The 20,484-nt window shown below is 45.0% G+C and overlaps 1 pseudogene; it reads left to right on the top strand.

Annotated features, from left to right (window-relative positions):
- The first annotated feature begins 5,620 nt into the window (after positions 1–5,620).
- On the top strand, positions 5,621–12,396 carry LOC129553013 (large ribosomal subunit protein eL28 pseudogene; annotated as a pseudogene).
- Positions 12,397–20,484: the final 8,088 nt, after the last annotated feature.

The raw sequence follows: 20,484 nt of genomic DNA, 5'->3' as shown, positions 1-20,484 counted from the left end.
ATTCAGAATCAGCAAAGCATGGCAATTTGGGTCCATAACCATGGCGAACTCCACAAGTCCCCTTCCCCATAAGGAGAGGGCTCATGTATAATGGGGAACTGAAGCTTGGAGGGCTACAGTAAACAGAGTCCCTTGGAGGAATGGAGAGTTCAGAGAATAGTGGCTTTTCATTGGCTGGGTTGTGACAGTCTCTTGCTGGCTGAACTCATACCAGGCAAGAAGGGGAAGTCTTTCTTCTTCCTGTGAGGTTCTGTTATAGTCACAGGGCATGACAGCTCCCCCTTCTGAATGCCCAACTCTATTTTAATGCTTTATTGACTGGGGGATTTTTGCAGAAACTAATGTCGCTGGTGGCTCAGTCAGTAAAGAATCCACCTGCAGTACAGGAGACTTCCTGCAATATAGGAGACCAGAGTTTGATCCCTGGGTTGGGAAGATCCCCTGGAGAAGGAAATGGCAACGCACTCCAGTATTCTTGCCTGGAGAATCCCCATGGACAGAGGAGCCTGGCGGGCTACAGCCCATAGGGTCACAAAGAGTCAGACACGACTGAGGGACTAAACCACCAAATCGGTGCCTGCGGCATTAATATATCTCTGGCCAATAAAGTGTTAATTGGGGGTTTCTGCTTATTAATTTTTATGCAACCCAGGAATCCTTACCACTGGCCTCATGAAGGGCTACCCAAAGACCCCACCTCTGTGTTTCTCAGGGTGCAATCTAGGAACATCTGCATCAGAATCCCGTGGAGGGCGTACTTTGCATATACGTGCTCAGTCGCTCCATCGTGTCCTACACTTTGTGACCCCATGGACTGTAACCCGCCATTTCCCTCTGTCCATGGGATTTTATGGGCATGAATACTGGAGTGAATTGTCAAAGCCTCCTCCAGAACATCTTCCCAACCCAGGGATTGAAACCATGACTCTTGCATCTCCTGCATTGGCAGGTGGATTCTTTATCATAGTGAAGCCGTGGGGGTTACTAAAAATGCTGATTCTGGGGTTGCACCCCAGATCTCCTGGTGGCTTGGGAATCTGCATGAGTGATAAGCCCTTCAGCTTATTCTTATGCTGATGAAAGTTCAAGTTGCTATTGCCATTAAAGCCACCCCAGAGATGGAATAATCCTGCTCAGAGATTCAGGAGTGCTTCCTGGAAAGCTAAGGGAAATCTAGAAACAAGTCTTCCAAGCCCCACCTGGGTAACCTCGCTGCCACCAGCCAAGTTCCTGGGAGAAAATGAACATGTTCATAGAGCCCGGCGTGGAGTGGGGCCTTTCGCACCCTGCCTCTGCACTCTGGCTCTGTTTGCCTCCCACCACACTGCAGACATGTCTAAGGCATCTGGGCTGAAACTCAGCATCTGTTGTAAGAAAACTGAGGGTTCCAAGCAGGGCCTCTTTGAAACGGGACAGTTCCAAGTGGGATGGGCCCTCCCAGGTAGCCCCCATCACATGGAAACATACCAGTCAGTTTCCCCAGGACTAGAAAATGTGCTCTGAGCAAGACTCCAGGATTCATACGCGAGCCCGCTGCACTCTGGGCTTGGGTCTTCTGCCTCTGGCTCTGCCATCAGGACCATCCTGCTGCCTCCAGGGCCTGAGGGCTCCTTACCCGCCATGTGCAATCACCCCAGGGAAAGTACCATCGCACATGGGACAGTGTGCTGATTTTTATCACTCAGGGTGAAATAACCTTAGAGACCATTTTTAGAGTGAGGCATCCATGCCTATGTGGTGGGATACTTTCGAGGTAAGAGTTGTCGCTCCTGGCTTCCCCTCCCCCACTCACTCGTCTCTCTAATGCTTGAGCACCTAAACATCCTCTCTCCCATGCCTCTAGGAAGGGATGCTGCTACCCAAGCAAGGATGACAAAGGCACCAAACTCCTGACTCCTCCCTTGTAGAAGCCCAGGCATAGAATACAAACAAAGTTTGGATAAATATGTAATTAGCTAAAGCTATTTTCCATTCCTTCCAGTGTCAGCCCTTCTTCCCAGGACTAGTGAGAATGGTCCGACCAAGGGAAGGAAGATGCCAATCTAGTGGGTCACTGCATGGTTCCCTTCCCCACCACTGGCCAAGTCCCAGCTGAGCTTGAGAATCTCAGTGGATGAGAAGCCTATGCCCAGGTCCCTGGGAAAGCACAGGGAAAACAAAGGAAATGATGAAGGACCTTTAGCAGCCCCACCACCCCTGAGGCCCCCCAGTATTGTGGGAGTGCAGTTAAATATGTCCAGGAGGAGGAAGCAGCTGGGAAGAGCACTGTCTGGATGGATGTCAGATGCTTAGATGGTACAACATGCATCTCAGGAAACATCAGCCTGAAAAGTAGACTCAGATTCACTTCTCCATTCCCCAAGGCCTTAGAACTGTGATCACCGGGGATGTAGATACAAGCCTGGGACAGGGGACAGGAAACCTGAATGGCCTAAGATTTGGATGTTGCCACTCCCTGGAATGAGGGTTTGAAATGGATGTGAAACAGAGATGTTCAGGAAGGTTGAGGAAAGTCACGTTTCTCCCATCTTTACCTTTCTACCATACTGCTACGAGCTTTAGAACGTCTCTATGTGTCATCCAGTTCATGTTAAATGAAACTTCTTCACTGTCCTAGAATTTGAACTTGGGTCTAGTAGCTAAAAGTGTGTGCTCTAGAGACAGACTGGAGGGTTTGAATCTTTGCTCTGCCATTACTTGAGCAAGCCTCTCTCAGCTAGTTTCTTCATCTGGTTGTAAGGTTAATTCATATACAGGGCTTAGAGCAGTCTCTGGCATGTAACTGGCCTTGCTCAATTAGAGTTAGGATAGCTAACTATTGCTCAGTTCAGAATATGACAGAATAACTTGTGCATATTGTTTCACTCACTGTTTTGTCTTGGTCATCAGGGGGATTTGTCATTGAACTTAACCGTGAAAATGTCAACTCTTTTAGGTGGCGCTAGTGAGAACCTGCCTGTCAATGCAGGAGACATAAGAGTCGTGGGTTTGAGATCCCCTGGAGAAGGAAACGGCAACTCACTCCAGCATTCTTGCCTGGAGAATCCCAGGGACAGAGGAGCCAAGTGGGCTACAGTCCATAGGGTTGCAAAGAGTCAGACATGACTGAAGCAACTTAACATGCACAAGGACAGAAAATTATTTTTTAAATGAATTATTAGGTGGAAAACAATAGGCCTTCCCTCCCATTTAGTACTCTTTCTTGGGTATTTTCAAAGGGGAATTCTCGGTGTTTCACATATTTTCTTCTTTGACAGCTCCTTTTATACCTGCCTGATTTCTGGATATGGAAGACCACCCTTCTGTCTGAATGATAGCAGTCATTTTATATCCAGGCCAAACATTCAAAAAGCCCGTGCAAACAAACATACCCAGCACAGACACAACAGTGTGTGGGTCTCTGTATGCACAGCAAGGAGGGCTCAGGTCTACAAGAGAGCGCTGTTGGGGATAATGCACATTGTTCAAGTTCGTCTAAGAAGATGTCCTTGGAAAGCATGCAACTCATTTGTGCCAGCTTATGGGAAGCCTAACTTCTGTAAGGCAGGCCCTCAAAGTGTGAAGGTTTTGAGGGTGCATGACTGGCACTCACCCGGGCTCAATTTCCTTTCAGCAAAAGTTTGATTGACACTTACTGCCAAGATGCATACGTTTGTTTTCTAGATTAGCAGTCCAGAGTCACCTCACCCAGCAATGCCAAATGAAGCTGCAGATATGAACAAGTGGACGCAGAGAAGGCTTTGCTCAATCCTGTCGTGACCAGACCTTCATTCTATTGCTGTTTTTCAAGAGAGAGCTGAGGCTGAGCTGCCTTGAGCAGTCCACTTTGGAAAACTCGTTTCTATCTACCCTGCACGTCTATTGTATGTAGACAGCTTCCCCAGCATTCCCAAATCAGACTAAAATCATTGCAGGCACCTCACTGACCAGCTGCTGGGTCACTGTGAGGCCCTACACCCAGTGCTGGGATTGGTCACAACTTTCTGAGAGGCCAAGAATCACAGCCCTCCTAGGACTGAGCAGTCTTTTTAGTATTGCTCTCCTAGACACCAACATATCCACATCTATAAACATGCCTAAAATATGTATTATATATTCTATTCCATATGGACCACCTAGTTAGTCATGATAATACTAATAGCTCATATTTCTTGGCTCCTGACTCTGCCTCAGGCGTTACCTCAAGGGCTGGTTCATGGGTATATCATTAGTAGAGCTGTAAAAGGTCCCATGTTCAGAAGAGCCCTGTAGTTGGGGTTTAATGATCTGTGTTCTGACAAGATTCTTTATAATTTTAATCTTTGAATTTGCATTTTGTAAGTGAAGTCCAATGAGACAAAAGTTTGCACCAGGGTCTTAGAGAAACTTTCTGACTCCCACCTTCTCGCTTCCTCCCCATCAGTGGGTTCTCACCCACCTACCCCCTTGCTCCCTGGTGCCAGAACACTGTCCCACCACCCCACCCCCACACAGTAACCACTGAGGCCCTCCCCCACCACCCCAACCCCATCACAAGGAGAGATGGGGTTAAGTGCATGTACCTTGTGTCTTCGGCCAGGGCTGCAACCATCCCCACTGCCTCATGAAGCCCCATGGACATTCATCAGGTGGCTCTGCTGGGGAGAGTTTCTGGCCCACCCCTGATCCAAGTACTAGTTAAGCCCTCTGAAGAGGTTTCAATCCCTTGGGGAATCACCTAGTTGCTGTGAGTTGACCAGAAGACCCGTGAGAAGGGCTGGTGCCGGGTCCAGTTTCCTCTCTTCCAGCTGACAGCTGGCAGGCATGGGCTGTGTGTGGGTGCCAAGTTGCAGGGAGGGGCCCTTAGACATCTGTGAGGGCCTCTGCTCACCCAGCGTGTATCTACAACTACACAACTGAGTGAGGCCAGTCATGCTCACGCGCTGCTCCAAGTCCTTCATTTGAATTAACTCACCACCTTACAGCCAGATGAGGAAAGTGAAGTGGAGTGGAAGGTACTCAGTTGTGTCCGACTCTTTGCAACCCCATGGACTATACAGTCCATGGGATTCTCCAGGCCAGAATACTGGAGTGGGTAGCCTTTCCCTTCTCCAGGGGATCTTCCCAACCCAGGGATCGAATCCAGGTCTCCCGCATTGCAGGTGGATATTTTACCAGCTGAGCTACTAGGGAAGTCCACATAGAGTAATTTGCCCAAGCTAATGTGCAAAACCACAGAAGAAAGGAAAAATGTTTTATTTTAGGGTCTTTAGTGACACTTTTTTTCCTGCTTTTTGAACAAGGAGTCCTGCATTTTCATTTTGCACTGAGCCCTGTAAATTGTGTAGCTAGCCCTATCCCTTTTAATGTGACTTGTAGTCACAAAGCCACCAGCAATGGAAGTGATATTGAAACCCATGTAGATCTCCTTGGAACCTGCTATTAACAACTCTTGCTATATCACTCTCAAGTCATGGGCCAGTGGGTTGTACAATTCCCCTCTGTTGGCTTAACCCTGACTCTGCACAGCTGAAAATGTCTTCTCATTTCTATGCACCATAAAATGGAAGTGATAGAAGTGAGCGTTGGCGAAGTTGGAAAAGAAATAAGACCACATTGAAGCCATAGGGATAGACGGGAGAATAACCAAAAAGGCACCATTATGCACAGAAGGCACGAGGGAAAGCTGCTTGGAAGTTGTGGGTCTTTCCAACTGCACCCGAGTGCCTTGCCAGCTGTCAGCAGCACCGCCTGGGCAGATGGGCAGGTGCAAAATCGTGATGGTGAGGGACATCATGACAGCACTGTGCCAGCCGAAATTCTCTCACAAGGTGTCCTAGTCATCTGTTAAATGGCTGAGCACTTTTATTAAGCATTTTAGAGATCTTCTAATCTATTCAAAGCATTTAGATTTTACATTTCTGAACAGATGGTGAAAAGGGAGCGCATGTGTATGTTGTTGGAAATGTGTGAGGAGGCAGGAGGTGGGTGATGAAGCAGAGGTTATTTTAAGATATTGAGAGCAAGACCGAGAGGGGTAGCAATGGATGACCAGCTCTTCTTGCCCCCTCTTGCTTCATTTTTGCTTTAGCTGTGTTCCATCTTTCAACTCTGTGGAATCCATACACAACATATAAAACCTTAAGCTTTAAATGTGGATTCACGAAGATGTCAGTCCTCACTTTGGAGAACTGCTGATGGAGGCAGGGATCCTCTTAATTCTGGGTACCTGGCTTTCTGCATCCTTCATTGTTGAAGGATAGGGTAGAGGGAAGGACATGAGGCAGGAAAAAGAAGTTTCACTCTCTCAGGGCAAGAGGAAGAGGTTGCTTTGGGGGAGATTTTGTGAAGTCGGACAAAACTAAGTGGATGGATAGCACTGAGTTCTCTTGGAAAGAATCAATTAAGCATGCTGTGGGCTTCTGTTTAACAAGTGCTTAACAAAATTCACCTGTTTATAATCAAATCTCTTGGCAAACTGAAAATAGAAGAAAACTTACTCAATCTGATCAAAGGATCTACAAATTAATCTAGAATTAACATAGTACTTGAGAATGATAAACTGAATGCTTCCTCCTGAGATGGACATCAAGCCAAGAATGCCTATCTTTATTTCTTGGACTAGATAGCCTTGTCAATTTATAAAAAATAATAGGTATGTTGATCAGAAAGGAAGATTTTTATTTTTTATTAAAAAAAAATCTTTATTTTTCAGATGACACCAATGTTTACATAGAGAACCCTAAAGTATCTATGAAACACCTACTATAATCAATAGGTGAATTTAGCAGATTGCAGGATGTAAAACCAAAACACAAATACACTACCATGTGTAAAATAGATGGCTAGTGGGAACCTGCTGTGTAGCTCAGGGAGCCTGGCTCAGTGCTGTGATGACCTAGATGGATGGGAAGGTGGTGGGGGGTGAGAGGGTGGCTCAAGAGGGAGAGGATATACATATATTCCCTGGTGGCTCAGAGGTTAAAGCGTCTGCCCCCAATGCGGGAGACCCGGGTTCAATTCCTGGGTCGGGAAAATCCCCTGGAGAAGGAAATGGTAACCCACTCCAGTATTCTTGCCTGGAGAATCCCATGGACGGAGAAGCCTGGTAGGCTACAGTCCACGGGGTCGCATAGAGTCGGACACGACTGAGCGACGGAACGGAACGATAGCTCATTCACTTCCTTGTACAGCAGAAACTAATGTAGCATTGTAAAGCAATTAGAACCCACTCAAAAAAAAAAAAAAAAGAATCCACTGTGTGTCCATATAATGCAGCAAATAAATGGAAAGTGAAATAGAAAAAAATTCCATTTACAATATCCCCAAAATGAAATACTTATGTAAAAATTTAACAAAAGACATTTTATACTGTTATGTCAAAAACTATAAAATATTGCTACAGAAATTAAAGAAGAGCTAAATAGATAAAGAGATACTGATTCACAAATTGGCCTCCACACACACATGGCAAGGAGAGAAGGAAGAAAGGGCACATCACTCCAGACTAGGTGGCGAGGTTAATAAGCCAGGGAACTTCACTTCTGCGGTCATTAGACAAGCAGATCTCCCCACCACCCAGCAGAAGCTGAAAAGTTTGTGAAGAGGCCTTACCGGGCTTCAGTCATGTGTACCATGGTGCTTGCATGCTCAGTCACTCAGGCATGTCTGACTCTTTGTGACCGCAGGGACTATATAGCCTGACAGGCTCCTCTCTCCCTGGAATTTCCCAGGCAAGAATACTGGAGTGGGTAGCCATTTCCTTCTCCAGGGTCCTTCCCGACCCAGGGATCAAACCCTCATCTCCTACATCTCCTGTATTAGCAGGCAGATTCTCTACCGCTGAGCCTCCAAGGAAGCCCCACGTGTACCATCAGACAGTCTTAATAACATCTTACACTCTCAAGACTGCGTCCTTGAAAATTGCTCCCAAGCTAGAAATGGTGGGCAGAGTGGATATTCCAAGGACAGAGGAGGAGACGAAGAGATTCCGATTGCCAAGGTTCATCTCAAGGATCAACCCACAGTCATGTTTTCTTAATGACCTTCTCCAATGAGAGATTTAATGTTTTCATAGACTGAAGAACCCAATAATTTAAGATTGATTTTTCTATTATTCTATAGATTAGATGCAATCCATATATAAGGCTTTTTGTAAAAATTTAAATGTTCTCTCTAAAATCTGAGCAAAAGACCTAGCATAGCCAAAACAACTGAAGTTCAAAAAAAAGAGTAAAACTGAAGAAATCTCATTGCCTGATTTCCAGACTTACTATGAGGTCTTCAAAATTCTGATACTGGCAGAAGAACTGTCCAACAGATTTATAAAACAAAATGAAGAGTTTAGAATTAGGCCTGCATGTATATGATCAACTGATTTTTATAAATCTGTCAAAGCAAGTCTATGAGAAAAGTTAAATTTTAAAAAATGAATAATTCTGGGAAAACTTGATAAACGTATGGGGAAAAATGAACTTTTACCCCTAAATCATACCACTTCCCAAAATTATTTTAAATTGAGTCATAGACTTTATATAAAGTTGAAGCTATAAAGCTTTTATAAGAAAATGTTGGAGAATATCTTCATGATTTTAAGTGTTGAGAAATGATTTACTAGAGGGACTGAAAAATTACTAAATATAAAATAAAAAATTGATAAATTAACACTCCTACTCACTGAAAACACATTTATAAAATGAAAAGGTAAGCCAGAAACTGGGAGAAGGTGTTTGTAATACATAAAGCTGACAAAGGCCTTGTATCCCGAACATATAAAGAACTATGAATCAATAACAAAACAACAAAAATTCAATATAAAATGGGTAAATGACTTTAACAAACACCTCACTAAAGAAGATAATCAGATGACCAATAAGCACATGAAACACTGTCAACGTCACTAATCAGGGAAATATAAACAACTGCAGTATGGTATCGTGAAATGTATTGGCAGCCGTTCTTGTGAGCATGATGAATGAATGCAAGCAAGCTCAGTCACTTCAGTCATGTCCAACTCTTTGAGACCCCATGGACTGTAGCCCACCAGGCTCCTCTGTCCATGATATTTCTCAGGCAATAATACTGGGATGGGTTGCCATTTCCTTCTTCAGGGAATCTTCCCAACCCGGGGATCAAACCCTGGTCTCCGGCATCTCTTGCATTGCAGGTGGATTCTTTACCCACCTGGGAAACCCTTTCCCTCCCCTTGCCTTTCCATAATTAAAACCTCAAATTCTCATAGTTTCTGGAGGAAGGAAATTGATCATTTTAAATTACTTGTAAATATATAGTTTAGAGGAACAGAATGTCAAGCCTGGTTTCAAAAATATTTTCAAGAGGCTTTTAGTTTTTTGCCTTTGTAACAGAGAATTTGTGATCTCCTTTACTTTTGACTCACTTTCTAGAAGTTCTGCTCTCTTCTTAGTCCTTGGATTGCATTTTAACTTCTGTCTGAAGTCAACAACGTCTCCTTAAAAACAAGTCAAATGTCTTCCATGGTTGTTGAGTTGGCAAAGGGGACTGAAAGCCGGAGTAGTTCTCTGAAAAATGAAGCGCGTCCAGAAGTTTCCTGGTTGGAGTCCTTCTGTGGAAATTCTGGCTCCACTCTCTCTACACGTGTTGGAGGACAGTTTATAGCAGTCAGTAAGGCAGCCAGGAATAGACTTAGATTTTCTCTCTCCCATGCACACAGCATGATTGCTTGGATTAACTGAAGACTAATTTTTTTTCCATTTGGCCAAACTTGAACACGTGAGAAAATCAAACAAATGAAAAAAAAATCAGTGACCAAGTTAGCAAAGAAAAACAACATTCAGGTGACACGATAGCAGGCTGCTCTGCTCGAGATGCCAAATCAAGGGACCAACCAGTGGCCTCCACCAGGCTGTTCCTAAACATGGAATGATCTAAAGAGTGAGGTTTTTGGTCCTGGGGTCTGACTTTCTTTAAGCTACAGTGGAGTCACAGCTGGAATAGGGCTGGAAGGTAGCTTTCGTTCTTTACTATGTGCCCATTATGATCCCACTTTGGAGTCGGAATTCAATACTGAACCAAGGTAGAATGTATCAGCAGAGTTGGCTCCAAGATGCTCCTGTTTTCATACAACCAGCAAGTCCTTTTGAATGTTGAGCAAAAGTTCATATGACTGATTATGTAATGTATCACTGTCCTTTTCCACTGGGCTAAAGAGAAATGGTTCCCTCTGAAAGTATATTCATCTGAATCAGATAGAATGGCCTTTGTCCTGAGGCCATTGTCTCATAAGCTGAACCATCTGGCATAATGCTGAAACACCAGAAGTAGAGCTTTCACTACCTAAAAATTCCTATCATGTAGTATTTGTACTGAACTTCACAAGCTGAGTCATGCACTATACCCTTGCCCCCTTGTGCAACATGAGCTGATTTACTTGTGTTGTAAATATAATTCTCTTTAAAGTTTCATTGGTTTGGAAGATGAGACAAGGGCAAGGAAAAAAGCAGATTGAAGAAGACAGGTAGGTATTATCTGCCAGGATATAAGCTTCATGAAGGCAAAGACTTGGCCTGTTTTGTCCACTGCTGAAATCCTAGGATCTAGAATAGTCCTAGGCTTGGAAAAGGTACCAAGCAAATACTTGCTAATTAATGAGAGCAATGGAAAGCACTGGCTTTTACAGACCACCTGCTAAGGAACAGTAGGAAAAAGAAGAAAAGAGAGGGCAAAGACAGAAGAGATCTCCTACAGCACATTTGTCTAAGAACAGTTTGCTGCTGCTGCTGCTGCTGCTAAGTCGCTTCAGTCGTGTCTGACTCTGTGCGACCCCATAGACGGAAGCCCACCAGGCTCCTCCGTCCCTGGGATTCTCCAGGCAAGAACACTGGAGAGGATTGCCACTTCCTTCTCCAGTGCAGGAAAGTGAAAAGTGAACGTGAAGTCGCTCAGTCGTGCCTGACTCGTAGCGACCCCATGGACCGCAGCCCACCGGGCTCCTCCGTCCATGGGATTTTCCAGGCAAGAGTACCGGAGTGGGTTGCCATTGCCTTCTCCGAAGAACAGTTTAAGTAGCATCAAAAAATTCTACACACTTTGAAAGCTTTTGAGAACATCATTGTTTTACCCCTTAAATAACGATGATGATAGGATGGCTGTTTATCATGATAACCTTAAATCATCAAGACATCAGAATAAATAGAAATTAAAACGCATTCATTACGCTCCTTTCAAGGTACAGAAGAAAACACAAACACCTGAAAAATATTTTCCAAAAATATGATTGCAATTGTTTTAAATTATTAAAATCTCAGGTTTTCTAAATTTTACATTTCCACGTATGTAGAATACAACTTAGCCCAATGACAACAGATTTGCAAAGTTGGTAGATAAGTTGCCATATTAGCAAAGGCACATAGCACACCTGTCCCTCTGCTCCATCCCCTTCTTACAGCTAGAAGGATCACATCCTCTGACTCCCACATTCCCCTGGGATTTTGCAGATGCAGCTAGAGGTAATGTAGCCGCTCCTGAGACAGGTGGGCGACCCCACGGGACTGAAGCTTTCTCTGAACTTCACTTGTATAGAGCAGCTTCCTGATTCTTTTTTAAGCAATGTGGGAAATCATGCCGCTTTGAAAGCCAAGCTCCAGAAGTAGAGGAAATCTACCCAGAGTTAAGCCACAGGTTTGGCTGGTTTTATGTTTGCTCTCAGCTTGACTTTCTCTAAGAAACGCTGAGATTTTTTAAAGGAATTTTGAAAGGAAAAGTTTAAGGTTAAATTTTTTTTAAAAAAAAGCCAACCTATGAATGATTTTCCAACTTCTGGAAAGAGTAAGCAGAAATCAGAACCTAAGAAAAATCCAAGATTCTTCACAGAACACAGACAGGCGAGCACCCTCTGTGTGCATCCTTGGCCTACAATACAAGCCTCTCTGTTGACTCTCTTTGGGAAGGTCCACCAACAGCTTGGTGTTTCACAGACAATCATGGGGCAAAGTGAAGGGGAAAAAAACCTGTATTAAAAAGAAATTTCCGGTCTCCGGCCGCCGCACCGAGAGGAGTCGCCACCGTGTCCGCACATCTGCAATGGACGGTCGTGTGGAACTGCTCCAGCTTCTTGATCAAGAGGAACAAGCAGACGTACGGCACCGAGCCGAATGACCAGAAGGCGCGCAACTCCTTCCGCTGCAATGGGCTCTTCACCGCGAGACGGTGGGCGTGGGGCCGGTGGCGGACGGCGGAGGGGTCGTGGTGGTGGTGAAGCGGCGATCTGGCCGGCGCAAGCCAGCCACGCGCTCCGTGCGGACCACGTTCAACAAGAACGCCCGGGCCTCCCTCGGCAGCACCCGACACATGATCCGGAAGAACAAGTACCGCCCGGATTTGCGCATGGCCGCCATCCTGCGCAGCCAGAAGCCTGTGATGGTGAAGAGGAAGCCGAGCCGCCCCACCCAGAGCTCCTGAGCGTCTGGCCTCCCCTCCCCAGAGCAATAAAGCTGTCAGCCGCCAAAAATAAAAAAGAAAAAGAAATTTCCTGAATAACAAGTTTATATGAATTGTCCCTATGTATATTTACTTACAACCTAAAAATATCCTTTGGGAAATCTTAGAAATCAAGTGTTTATTTAATTGTCTAAAACTGGAATAAAAGAAGGGGTGAGCTGAAGGACTCCTATGGATGTGTGGTCCAGCCACTCTCAGCTTCAGTATTTCCATGATAGGGAGGGGCAGTGCGTGCGTGCATGCTAAGTCGTTTCAGTCGTGTCTGACTTTTTGCCAGGCTACCGACTGTCGCCCACCAGGCTCCTCTGCCCGTGGGATTCTCTAGGCAAGAATACTGGAGTGGGTTGCCATGCCCTCCTCCAGGGGATCTTCCCCACTCAGGGATTGAATCCACATCTCTGTGTCTCCTACATTGGCAGGTGAGTTCTTTACCACTAGCTCTACCTGGGAAGCCTGGGGAGGGACAGAGTGGAGACGAACTTCCTTCAAGCCATTTCTGCAGGAACCTGGGGTGCTAGGGTGGAAGGACAAAAAGGATTGGAGGGATCTTAGAGTGAGATCATATCACCTAACTCTGAAAGCTGGGAGGGAAAGAGCAGACCCTTGGTGCCAAGAAAGTGATTAGAACAATTGGAGATGTAGGTCTGTTGCTTTGGTCTGCCAGTACCTTCTTTCCTTGGGGTAGGCAGGGGAGGCATGCAGGGATGTCTCTCACGCTCCACATGGTCCTGCTGCTGCTACTGCTAAGTCACTTCAGCCGTGTCTGACTCTGTGCGACCCCATAGACAGCAGTCCACCAGGCTCCCCCATCCCTGGAATTCTCCAGGCAAGAACACTGGAGTGGATTGCCACTTCCTTCTCCAATGCAGGAAAGTGAAAAGTGAAAGTGAAGTCGCTCAGTCGTGTCCGATCCTTAGCAACCCCATGGACTGCAGCCTTCCAGGCTCCTCCATCCATGGGATTTTCCAGGCAAGAGTACTGGAGTGGGATGCCATTGCCTTCTCCGCCACATGATCCTAGAGGGGCTAATTGTAGGTTCTCTGTGTCTTAGCTTGAGGTTTCCAGAAGCAGATCCTAATAAAAGGTTTCAGGTGCAAGTAGTTTGTTCATGGGGCTTCCCAGGTGGTGCTGGTGGTAAAGAACTCGCCTGCTAATGCAGGAGATATAACAGACTTGGATCCCTGGGTCAGGAAGATCCCCTGGAGGAGTGCATGGCAACCCACTCCAGTATTCTTGTCTGGAGACTCCCAAGGACAGAGGAGGCTGGTAGGCTATAGTCCAGGGGTTCACAAAGAGGCAGACAGGACTGAAGTGATTTAGCAACATAGTTTGTTCATGAAGCAAGGCCAGCCAACACTGGTAAGAGAATGAGGACCTGAGACAAGAGAGGGAAGGAATTCAGCCAAGGTTGTGTCTTTAAGCTGGTGAGCTCTGTGGGCATGGAGCTGACACCACCTGGGGAACCCAGGGTTGGCCCACATGCAGGGCAAGAGGAAGGCGGTCTTGATCCACCAACTCCCTGGCTGGGGGCAGATGGCAGGCATGTCTGGCCTACCTTGCCTGAATGCCAAAGCCCTCAGGCAAAGAGAAGTAGGGCCTGGCACTTAGATGTGTAGCAGGTGAGCACTGAAAGGAACAGGGCCAAGGGGGTCGGGTGGGAGTAACTGACAGCGTCTGCTGTACCCTCCCTCTTGGCCTGCTAGAGACCAGTTCCAGCAGAGCTCACGTGGCTAGTCTGGCTTGGGTGCATGACCAGTGCAGGGCCAATACAAGTCCTTCCCTTTTTTCTGTTCATGGAAAGATACATGCTCTCTTTCCGCTGTGGTTGCTGAGTGAGCCTGGGGCAGCCTAGAGTTGCCATTGAGGCCCCTTTCCTGGCCCCTAGGAAACCTTATTTGCAGGAGGAAAGAATGAGGCCAATAGACAGGAGAAAGAGATGGAAAATAAGAGAGAGAAGAGTCACAATATTTTCATTTGAACCCTTGGATCCAGCTTGACCTGAAGCCAGCTTCATTTCTGGACATCTTAAATATGAACTAATACATTCCTTTTGTTTTCTTGCTTTAGCCAGTTTTTATTTGTAAGCAAAAGGGTTTAGCCTAATGTAAGAATGGCTTTCTATGCCATTTCCTTCCTGTTTAATACATATACACAAAAGAGGGTTGGATTTATCCCTGAAACGTATACCTGCTAGAAAGCTGAGCTCGTTGCCTCTGACACCATCTGAGAGTGATGAAGCAGTGTAGCCCAAATTGAAAGTGGAGGGAGGGGTTGCCACTGTGACAGAGAGTTCCCCATGCAGGGAAAAGCATGCCCTGGGAAGGAACCCAGAAAATACAAGCTTTCATTCCATCCCTTTTTACAGAGTACACGCTTGAGAGCCGCCAAAGCAGAAAAAAATAATTCCAATTCCCTAGTTGTGGAGAGAACAGAGCCTGCGCAGCCAGTTGGAGGGAACTCAGGCAAAGCAGATGGGGGTCTCGAGTCAGGCAGAGGGCAGGGCAGGGCTGGGGACACGAATGTGCTTACTGCACGGAAGCACATTTGCAGACAGTGGAGTTTCAGGGCAGAGGGAAACAGCCATAGGATAGGACAGCTGAGAAGCCACCCAGGGCACAGCCCCAGGGCCCGGCCAGGCATTCAAGGGGCATAGCATGGAGTCAGTGCTGGTTCCCTGGGAGCTAGTACTGTGCTCCTTGGTGGGGGACCCCAGAGTGCAAACGGTGGCAGGGAATACCAAGGGTATGACCAGCCTTGCCATGACCCTAGACAGAGGCTGCCAGGAGAGGTGAGCACACTAGGGGTCAGGCAGCATCAGTGTGTTGGAGCCAGTCCTTCGCAGCTCCCGAGAGTCAAGTACAAAATTTTCAGGAATTCTGTAAGATAATCATTAAACATGGCAATTATTAAAATTCAATCATTCATTAATTAAAGAGCTTACTAAAAGCAATAAATACTCAAAACTTGTCATTTCCTAATTATTTTACTGCATTTTATTATTAGCTATGCTCTTGAGGATATTGAAATTTTTGTGCCTGCACAGGGGGATACTGTCTAACAGTGTTCCTCTGCTCACCTCTTCCTAACCCTGTGTTTGGTGGCATCACATTGGTAGCTGAAAATCTGCTTGGATAAGAATGGAAATTGCAAATGCTACAAATCAAGGCTTCAATGTTCAGACTTAAGAATATGATGAAAAATGCTAATGAGGCAAACTAAACTTAAATATATGTCATGTGTGGAGTCATCACATTGTGAATAGCATCAGACATTGAGGGAATATTCTTCCAGCGTTGGAAACCTACAACCTGATTCAGCAAAGAAGTCACTCAAATGCATCGACCACACATGTTGGTTTGCTTTTATCATACTTGACAGAAACAAAGATATCAGTTAGCATTTGTGTTAAGGACTATTCTGATTTGTTCATTACAAGCATCGAATAAATTGTTGACAACTGTAGGTTGACTACAGATACAAAATTTCAGCAAAAAACAAAAACGCCTTCTGTGAAAATAAATTGACTCTATGAATTTAGGAAGCTAAAATATTGCATTTTATTATTATTCTTAAATTTTCTGCCATATATCCTTTATATCAGTAAAATTGAAAATAAACTCATGTGTGTATGCAGGCTTCCTGGGTAGCTCAGCTGGTAAGGAATCTGCCTGCAATGCAGGAGACCTGGGTTCGATTCCTGGGTCAAGAAGTTCCCCTGCAGAAGGGATCAGCTTCCCACTCCAGTATTCTTGAGCTTCTCTGGTGGCTCAGATGGTAAAGAATCTGCCTGCAATATGGGAGTCCTGGGTTCGATCCCTGGGTCAGGAAGATCCTCTGGAAAAGAGCATGGCAACCGACTCCAGTATTTTTGCCTGGAGAATCCCAGGGACACAAAGAGCCAGACATGACTGTGCGACTAAGCACAGCACAGCACATGTGTATATGAACACACATACATTCTTTCTGGAGAGCCAGTTTTTAACCCTTTACAACGCACCACTGGGTTTGGGACATCTTACCCTTCTCTATCTGGCTTGCTGGAAAGGCCAGGAGAAGAAAGGAGTTTGCTTGAAAAGGGAGCTCCACTTCTGCCCAGCGTGAAGTGAGCATTTTTGTAGAAAAGAACATTCAGAGTATTTACAACACAGTCATGAAGACCACAGTAGATGAAAGACCCCAGGAGATGCAGGACTAACTGCAGTGAAGGTGTGCCCACCCCCACACACACCTTGTGTTTGCACGTCCCCCATCCCCTATGTTCTTCCTTTGTGCTTTTAATTCAAGTCACATGTGTAACTCGAGAATTTATAAATTACAAAAGGTCTTTCAAACCAAGTTAATATGTAAATATAAAATATAATGTTAAATTCCCATCATTAATATTGAAGAGTAAGTCAATATTTGATCAAAATCACCTCCAGGGAATATGCCTTTCTGCCTTGCAGACTTATTCAATTATTATTTAATTACCCGGTTAAATGTCATGGCTTACAAAGCAGGGATTATATTAATAATAACATGAGGTTTGTTTTAAACCAACCCATACATTAGATAGAGCTGATTTTGTTTGACTGTCTCACAGAGCACAGGATTTATGTTATTCTTCTGCACCTGGTTTTGAATGAATTGATGCTATTTAAGCTTTCCCTCCTCCCTTTCTCCTTTAAAAAATCATCCTCTTGTATTTGTCATATTTTTCCAGTCTTTCAGCTATTCTCCACCCCACTTCTCCACCCTCCACCCCCAGCACCGCACCCTGGGAGTCTTATTTCCACTTAAATCAAATACCTTAACAAAGGATTGTGCCTGAAACACAGTAACAAAACCAAGACGCTGGGTCATGGAGGACTATCTCCTCTCAAAAGAAGGTGGGGCCCCACGCAGAGCAGTTTCTGAGCCAACACCTTCCGACTGAATGGTCTGCTGCTTAATTCATTGCTATAAAGTTGCTATAGCAACCGTTCTATCAGAAGGATTTGTTGGCACCTCGACGGACTTTATTTCTTTGACACTGGGAGAGAGGAGGGAAGACAAAGTCTAATGAGAAGACGGAGTGACAGAAGATCACTCCCCTTTCGACTTTACCACTCTGGACCCACATTTGGGATATTTTGCGCATGGCCTTTTGTCAATCTAATGTGGAGTAGAGACGGGGGGAGTGGGGACAGACCCAGGAGGGCTGAGGGGAAGGCTGGAGCAACAGCTGAGTGAGGTGGGCCATGCACGCTTTTTGTTCTGCACCATCTGCGTGCTGTGGTTTTGGGATGGAGCCAAAAGAACGTTACCTGTATTGTGCCTCTCAGATCCAACCCCCCTCCACTTCCTGTCCTGCCCCAGACACAGAGGCCTCACGTGCAGTGACAGGGCCATCACAGCCTGGCAAATCAACTGCTTGAACATTTGGCTTTATGAATATTGAGCAAAATTCTTCAAATAAATTATGAAAATGACTCAGAGAACAGACATCTGAATCCCATTGCAAGCCTAGGGCCACTGATTTGTAATGCTAAACATGGTAAGAGTGGGATAAATGAGGGATACGTTTCAAAGTAACTGGTGACCTTGGGAAACTGGTTGCAGTAAGACAAGTCCTAATTACAATTGCTCATAAAGAACCCCAGGGCCAGGGATGTCAGGCTGCAGAGCTGAATACAACATACTAGAAACATGTATCCAAGCAGTGCCTCTTCACATACTGAACATAAAAGGATGCAGCCTTCAAAAACTATAATTTCCAAAATATCATAGAGCCTTTCAGGAAGTCAGTTGGCAATAGATATCAAAATCCTTAAAATTTCCAATAAGTTTTGACTCAGCAGTTCCACCTCTACAACTTTGTCCTAGGGTAATAATCACAGATACATGATGCACAAAGTCTTAAAAGTCAGTTGCAACGTATATAGCTCCATACCTTTCTGAATGTGCAACCACAGGGAACTGGTCAAATTATGGTATATCCATGTAGCAGAGAACCTTGTTGTTAAAAATTATTCTGAAGCAGCACTTTTTTAAAAACTTATTTATTTATTTATTAACTGCATCGCATCTTGTTGCTGCGCTCAAGCTTTCCTTAGTTTTGGCGACCTGGGGCTACTCTTTCTTGGGGTGAATGGTCTTCTCCTGTTGTGGAGCACAGGTTCTAGGCAGGTGGACTGCAGGAACTGCAGCACGTGGGCGCAGTAGTTGCAGCCTGAAGGCTCTAGAGCGCAGGATCAGCAGTTACAGTACGTGGGCTTAGTTGCTCCAAGGCACGCGGGATCTTCCTGGACCAAGGATGGGACCAGTGTCTCTTGTATTGCAAGGCAGATTCTTAACCACTGGACCACCAGGGAAGCCCTGAAGCAGAATTTTTTACAATAAGCTACTGAAGAAAGAAAAAATGGAAACAGCCCTGATAATATGCTACTGAAGGAAAACTGGGTTACAATGGAATACGTATGGCAAATTCCACTTTTAAGATCATATAATGCATAAAAAACAGTTGAGGTACAATGAAATGTTGATGGCTGTTAATTCCATGGAGTAGAATTATGGGTGATTTTACTGTTTCCTTTTTTAGGCTTACTTATATTTTCTGGCTTTTCAGCAATGAGTATGCTTTCTTGCTGTTCTAAAACAAAGAAAATATATCTTGCTACATTTCTGTCCATTAATTACTTCTGTAATTTTTATCCATGTGATTTTAGGGAAATTCTGGCCAGACACTCCAGCTTCATGTGTCCTGAGAAGCTCACATCCACTATGGGAATTAGTGGGACATGGATGTCCAACTTCTCTTTAAAGCCAGGAGATGTGGTAGCAGACCTCTCCACCAGTAAGACTTGGTTCTGAGATCCTAGTTCAGGAACTCCCATGTTTTCTGCGAGAAACAAATTGCTAGATCCAGGCCCGAAAGGCAGGGACAGGAAGAAATGAAAGTGTTGCTACAAACAGGGCAGAAAGCGTTATAAATGTTGTGTGATTATAAAATAAGAAGATTGACTTTATAGCTGAGTCACAGAAAAGAGCCTCTTAAATTAATAGACAAATCTAACACAATATGGGCTTCCCTGGTGGCTCAGGTGGTAAAGAACTTGACTGCAATGCGGGAGACCCAGGTTTGATCCCTGGGTCAGGAAGATCCTCTGGAAAGAGAATGGCAACCTACTCCAGTATTCTTGCCTGGAAAATCCCGTGGATCAAGGAGCCCGGCGGGCTACAGTCAATGCAGTTACAAAGAGTCAGACAGGACTGGGCAGCTAACATTTTCACTTCAGTTCCTAATACAATATGACACCCTGCAGGGCCTGACCTGGGCCGGAGGGCCGCCTGAGGACGCCTCCCTTCCCCTCCTCTTTCTGGGCGTCACCAGGAGTCAGGAAAGTTACAAACAATCCCCGTCCTCTTCCTGCATCTCTCTCCCACCCCATCATTGGCAATCAATCAGTCAATCAAACAACTGGAGTTGGAACTAGAGCTGGAACCCTTTGGCCATTCCTGCCCACACTGCATCTTCTTGAGTCTGATTACAAAGGACCATATTTTTAACTTGCCAGGCTTGTTGTCCATTGTGACAAATACATTGCATAGAATCTAGGACAGTTTTAATTCTAGTACTTGCAAAAGGCAGTGCATTCACTGTATTTCTTATTCTTGGAATAAAAAATTATATAATAGGTTTATCCTAACTTCCTATGACCCTGAGTAAGGAATATAGTACGTATCCAGTACCTTCAGTGGTTACTATCATTCGTCACATGTGCTTATATTAACCTTGGCAACACGTGCATAAGCTTATTACATTAATAGAGTTAAACGTGAACTTGATTTCAGAAAAAATAATCTATCCTTGGAAGGAGAGCATCATCACCTTCATGTAAACAATGTTCCTCTGCAAACAATGCCCTTTACTTTGGCAACATGTCTTTCCTGCCATCTGCCTTGCAAAGCACTTGCCAGAGTTACAATAATAACTGAGTTACAGAGGGAATTAAGTGTAATGGAGGGGAAGGAAACTGATTGCTTAATTTTTATTAACAGAAAGGGAGAAAACTTTGGCACCCTGCTGTG

The sequence above is a fragment of the Moschus berezovskii genome, chromosome 18, assembly GCF_049115385.1.
Source record: "Moschus berezovskii isolate FMDL1 chromosome 18, NW_MosBer_1.0, whole genome shotgun sequence".
Lineage (NCBI taxonomy): Eukaryota > Metazoa > Chordata > Mammalia > Artiodactyla > Moschidae > Moschus > Moschus berezovskii.
This window is presented reverse-complemented; position numbering and strand designations above follow the sequence as displayed.